Source organism: Tenrec ecaudatus, chromosome 2, assembly GCF_050624435.1.
Source record: "Tenrec ecaudatus isolate mTenEca1 chromosome 2, mTenEca1.hap1, whole genome shotgun sequence".
NCBI lineage: Eukaryota > Metazoa > Chordata > Mammalia > Afrosoricida > Tenrecidae > Tenrec > Tenrec ecaudatus.
In genome coordinates this window covers 210,544,586-210,550,585 of record NC_134531.1, presented here as the reverse complement: position 1 = coordinate 210,550,585, position 6,000 = coordinate 210,544,586, and the positions used below count along the sequence as shown (strand labels likewise).

At 46.6% G+C, this 6,000-nt stretch overlaps 1 protein-coding gene across 1 annotated transcript in view; it reads left to right on the top strand.

The window, feature by feature from the left end:
- The first annotated feature begins 2,059 nt into the window (after positions 1 to 2,059).
- Positions 2,060 to 6,000, top strand: part of PKNOX1 (PBX/knotted 1 homeobox 1) — a 72,086-nt gene continuing 68,145 nt past the window's right edge. Inside the window, exon 1 of the mRNA XM_075542258.1 lies at positions 2,060 to 2,200. The gene's annotated coding sequence lies outside the window, so the exon portion shown is untranslated. The remainder of the gene's footprint in view (positions 2,201 to 6,000) is intronic.

The following is a 6,000-nucleotide window of genomic DNA, read 5'->3' as shown; positions in this document are numbered from 1 at the left end:
CGCTGTCTTTTTCTAGATCAAGGAGGCTCACTTCACGCTGTCTTTTTCTAGATCAAGGAAGTTCACTGCACGCTGTCTTCTTCTAGATCAAGTAGGCTCACTGACGCTGTCTTCTTCTAGATCAAGGAGGCTGACTGCACGCTGTTCTAGATCAAGGAGGCTCACTGACGCTGTCTTCTAGATCAAGGAGGCTGACTGCACGCTGTTCTAGATCAAGGAGGCTCACTGACGCTGTCTTCTAGATCAAGGAGGCTGACTGCACGCTGTTCTAGATCAAGGAGGCTCACTGCACGCTGTCTTCTTCTAGATCAAGGAGGCTCACTTCACGCTGTCTTTTTCTAGATCAAGGAAGTTCACTGCACGCTGCCTTCTTCTAGATCAAGGAGGTTCACTTCACGGTGTCTTCTAGATCAAGGAGTTTCATTTCACGCTGTCTTCTTCTAGATCAAGGAGGTTCACTGCACGCTGCCTTCTTCTAGATCAAGGAGGTTCACTTCATGCTGTCTTCTGGATCAAGGAGGTTCACTGCACATTGTCTTCTAGATCAAGGAGGTTCACCAGGATCCAGAGGATATGCTCCACTCCTGGCTTTGCTGGTCATGTCACACCCCACCCCTCCTTCTTCTCAGAGGGATCTTTTTATACACAGCAGTGTGGCAATGAAAGTCAGCATTTAACAATAGCTCACGGGTGAACACTCTCAGTGTCTTCCCCCACCTTCTCGCCCAGACTAGTGCAGGAAAAAGTTATTTAATGAGAGTTACAGAGACTTTGGCTAGAAGAGCCATACTAAATAATTTATGGTCTTCAACATACCATGAAGAAAGAACACGTCAGTCTTTGAAGAAGCACAATCAGAATGCTCATTGGAATCAAGAATGGTGAGATATCAGCTTGCTTCCTGTGATAGCTAATATGCATCCACTTGACTACTCCTTGATTATGAGTCACCTGGGAGCTCTGGTGGCGTAGTGGTTAAGGGTTGGGCTACTAACAACAAAGTCAGTAGTTTGAAACCACTAACTGCTCTTTAGGAGAAAGATGAGGCTTTCTACTCCTGTAGAGAGTTACAGTCTCAGAAACCCACAGAGGCAGTTCTACCCTGCCTTACAAGGGTGCTATAGGTTGGCATCAACTTAATGGCAGTGAGTTGTGATTTTAGTTTTGGCAGACACTGGACTGATTGCCAATATTGTAATGTAATGTAAATCCCATTCCCTGATAGGATCAATCAGTTGGAAGAGGTGTTTCCTTGGGAGCGTGGCCTCTCTTCAGTATGTAAATGAACATACTGACAAATTTCTCTCTCTCCTTTCCTCCTCAGGCCCCTGCACTCCTCTCTTCCCCCGACTCCTGGTTCCACAGTAAACCTGTACACCTTTCTGGCCACCTGACATGCAGATTTTGGATTCGCCAGCCAGTTCAACCCAGGAGCCATTGTTCCGCAGATTGGCTCCTCATATCAAATCACAAGAAGGTGCGATGATTACCTTATACGACATTGTGGAAGAACAATCAGCCCAATGTCTGCCAAACCACTGGGAATCGCAGACTAGCCAAGGTGACATATAGCATGAACCATCCTCACCATCATCATGTAGTGACATGTAGCATGAACCATCATCAGCTCATAGAGGGAGAAGGTCACTGGCTGAACATGAGGGTTGCTTCGGGAAAAGGCAGGGAAATGAAATTCCTTTCGAACCTCCAGAAAGGAATGCAGTCTTAACCACCCATTGATTTTAGCCCAGCCAGACCCATTTCAGACTTCTGACCTCCAGATAAGGATAACATCAGTCTGGATTGCTTTGAATCACCAAGCTTTGAAATTTTGTTGCAGTAGTCATTGGAAATGAATACAATGTTTCTTTTCTTAGTGTAGAATTTGATACAGTAGTACCACATTGGGGTAGTTACATAATTTCATGTCAACTTGATAAATAAGAATGAAGGAGTCTAGCCTGTGAATCATGCCACAGTCTGATACTTCCGTATGGGCGTGGCCTTCTGATGCCTCTTTTCCTCCCTGGAGGCAGGGACACACTTTTTCTGCTTCACTTTCTTGTTGACTGAGCTACTTGACAGAGCTACGCAGATGGCAGCCAGAGCTCTGGAGATGCAGCCGCCACCACTGGATCCCCGGGGCTTTCCGCCCACCAGCCTGGGATCTTCCTGCATTCGGCATCATTGCATGTACTGCGTGAGTCAGAAGGAATTTATGGACTAGTATAGGATATATGGGCTAATATCAGACTTATTACGGATTTGATCTGGACTAGACTGGGATGTCTTCTCAATATACAATTTCTCTTTGATATAAAGTTCTCTCTTACACACATATGAGTGTCCGTGAATTTGTTTCTCTGGTCAACCCAGTCTGACACACACACACATCGTTATAGGAATATTATAGACTAAGACTTTTAAAGCCAGCCTTTCTTTTGTATTTAACAGGAGCCCTGGTAGTGTAGTGGTTTCTGTTTGGCTGCTAAACCCACAATCAGTGATTCAAACCCACAAGCCATTCCGTGGGAGAAAGATGAGGCTTTTCACTCCCACCCAGAGTCACAGGCTCTGAAACCCCAAGGAGCAGTCCTGCTCTGCCCTATAAGGCTGCTATGAGTCAGGATTGACTTGGCTGGCCATGGTTTCGGCTCTTCTGACTTGAAAACCCTGCAAGTTTACTGGCTACTAATCACCATGAGACTTAGGAACTCACTTTGCCAATTTTTGCAGATTTTCCAAAGCAATCCACACTGAAGGCCTTTTGATGAGAGCACAGGCCTTCCTGGACCAGCTCCACTTTGGCTTCCTTTTCTCAGAGCACAGTACAGCCCCCACATCTCCTTGAGCCATCAGCACAGAGCCAGGTGACAGTGGGTGGGGGCTGTCCTTGGAGGAGGGGGTAGGCCACATCAAGCAGTTGGATGAATGAATCCAGCAGGTGGGTCCCAGTGTTCCCACAGGCCAGCTAGGAGTTGTGGCATCAGGGTATTGTAGAGGAACACATCCCAACCCTTGGGGATGTTAAACTAAGCTTCCCAATGCCTATTTAGGAAATTCCTTATCTGAAGGAATTTCAGAAGGAGGGCAAGAAGAAACTTAAGATAAATTCTTGATCTTAAGTATTTCAGGAAGAGGGCTAAAGAGACTTGGGATCTGGAAAAAACAAACCAACTTCCCTGCCCGGGAGTCAATGCGAACTCATAGTGACCCAGTAGGAGAGAGTCGAACTGCCTCTGTGAGTTTCCAAGACTGTACATTTTTTACAGGAATAGAAAGCCTCATCTTTCTCTGTAAACCAGCTGGTAGTTTTGAACTGCTGACCTTGTAGTTATGTTAAGCTCATTCACTCATGAGAAAATTTTCCTTAACAGTCTGCTGTGGCAAAGCACCCACTGGGGGCTTACAACCACATACATGTATTTGCTCCCCATTCTGGAGGGCAGAAGTAGGCAGAGTGTGGAGACTTCCAGCTGGGGGAAGGGGGTTTCCTTGTCCCTTCCAGCTTCTGATGGCTTCTGATATTCCTTGGCTTGTGGCCACATCAGTCCACTCTCTGCCATCATACTTTCTATCACGCTCTGTGTCTCTGTGCCCTCTCTTTTTGTATAAGGACATCAATCATTGGAGCAGGGCCCATCCTACTCCAGTAGGACTTGATCTAAAGCAATTAGTTCTGCAAAGGGCCCTTTTCCAAATAAAATCATATTCAGAGGTTCCAGGTAGACATGATGATGGGGGGTGGGGTGGGGGCAGGAACAATTCACAATTCAACCCAGGATACCATTCATTAAGTTTTTATTTTTAGCATCTTGGGTCATTGTGTTAAAGGCAGCCGTTAGGGATATGTGTGCGTGCGTGTGTGTGTGTGTGTGTGTGTGTGTGTGTGTGTGTATCCTTTGCCCTGGAGCTCATTCTACAGCTTGACCTCATCCAGTTTCCTTTCAGGATCTTCTTCCTTCCTTTTTTCCCTCTGTGCAGGCATCCTTTTCTAGAAAGGGTAACGGAAATGGATTTCTTGTGATCGCAAACCACAAAGAACTTCTGTGGTAGGCAGGGTTCTCTAGAGGAACAAAACCAGGATATTTATGAACATATATATATTCTATAGGTTTGTACAGTGAGAAGGAATATAATGGCTAACTAGTCCACACAGCAGGACAGGGGCTCAGTTCAACTCACTTTGTGCAACAGTTAATATACTGAAGGTCCTTGAACTTATTTGGGCTGCTGGTCCAAGGTCAAGGAAGCAGAAAGCTGAGTCGGCCCTCAGACTAGATAGGCAGCATGGGGCAAGAGTCAGTAGCACTGGGAGCTCAGTGAAGCAGGCCCCCATGGGATCTCAAACTCAGGCGATGTACCCACCAGCAACACAGAGAAGCAGGTCTCAAAGGATCCTCAAGCTCTAGCAACATGATTCACAGGTTGGCTTGGCCCACAGGTAGTGCAGCACATGGTTGAGGCAAAGAATTGGCTCAAGCAGCAGCACACTGGTTTGATCACAGGAAGGAAGAGTAAGATAGGAATGCCGGCTGAGGAAAATATTTATCTCCATCTTCCTCCAATCAAACTGTGACCTGATTAAACTCCACCCACTCATTCCTATGGAGGCCTAGTTAGCACAATAAACCTAAGTATCGTAGCTGCTCAACTGTTCTGCTCACGATTCTGTTTCTCAGATCAGTAAGTGAAAGCACAGGGAGGTTGGGGAGGCTGAGCAGTCTTGAGGGCAAGGAGCTTCTGGCTACGGACTCCCCTGACCCTCCTGCACTGGTCTATAGGATGCAGAACAAAGTCGGATTGGTTCTGTGAAACTTTTGTTGCTGTTAACTCTGTAACTTCCATGGGAAAAATATTTTTTGCAAAGACGAAAGGCTAGTCTATGTGCTTCGACTGTGGATATAATTAAGAACCACCCAAGCCACAGAGAAATTGTAGCAGCAGCTGGTTTCAAGAAGTTGATGGTTTTTAAGAGAGCAGCATGGTCGCCCAGCTGTCTGCTACTCCTGGAGCCTGTGAGGCCTGCGCTGGCCTGTCCGCCCCTCTCCTTGGGGGCAGCACTGACCACATGGGCCTGTCAGTTAACTGAGGTTTGGGTAGTCTTTGGGGTGTGGCTTGGTAGCTGACAGGGGAAAGAAACAGCTGTGTAATGAGACCCTGGCAGACGCTTCTCCCCATCAGCACAGCTCTTCGTGCGCGGCGAGGTGGGGTGGGGGGGGCTGTTGAGACCAGGTCTTTCCCATTGGACAAGCTATCCAAAACCCACAGGGACAGGATAAAGCCAGGAACCATCACTGCTCCACGGTGGGATCTTGAGAGCATGTTACTATTTCAGGTCAGACAGGACACCAGGAGCCACCCCCCACCCCCCGTGCCCTTTCCATGGTACACTTTCAATAAACACCTGACAGATGCTAAGTTAGTGGCTAGGGGTTAGCTTGAAAAACAGAACCTTTCTCTCTCTTTCACAGGTTCTGAAGTCAGAAGGTCCAATTTAGGGTGCCGGCGCTAGGGGAGGTCTCTTTCTCTCTTGGTGCCAGAGGAAGATCTTTGTCTCCTTGGGCTTCTGCTGGTCTGCCATTTAGTTCCTTGGTGATCTTCCCCCATCTGTGCATCCTTATCTCTGTATCTAGGAGCCCTGTGGCATAATGAGTTATGTGTTGGACTTCAAAGTATAAAGTCAGCAATTCAAACCCACAAGCCGATCTGGGGGAGAAAAATGAGGCGTTCCGCTCCCATAAACCCTAAATAGGGTTGCTGTGATTGGAAATGACTTGATGACAGTGGGTTTTTGGCTCTCTGCTAATGAGATGGATGAGCTAAGGTTAGAAAATTAAGAAGAAAAGAGAAGATGAATGTTAAAGGGAACAATGATTTAGATTTTCATCTCTAAACGATATCATACCCATGGACTTTGTAAATGGAAAAAGCACTATGCAAGTATAGTCTCACCAACATTAAAAAATTAATAAATCATTTTATTGGGGGCTCTTATAG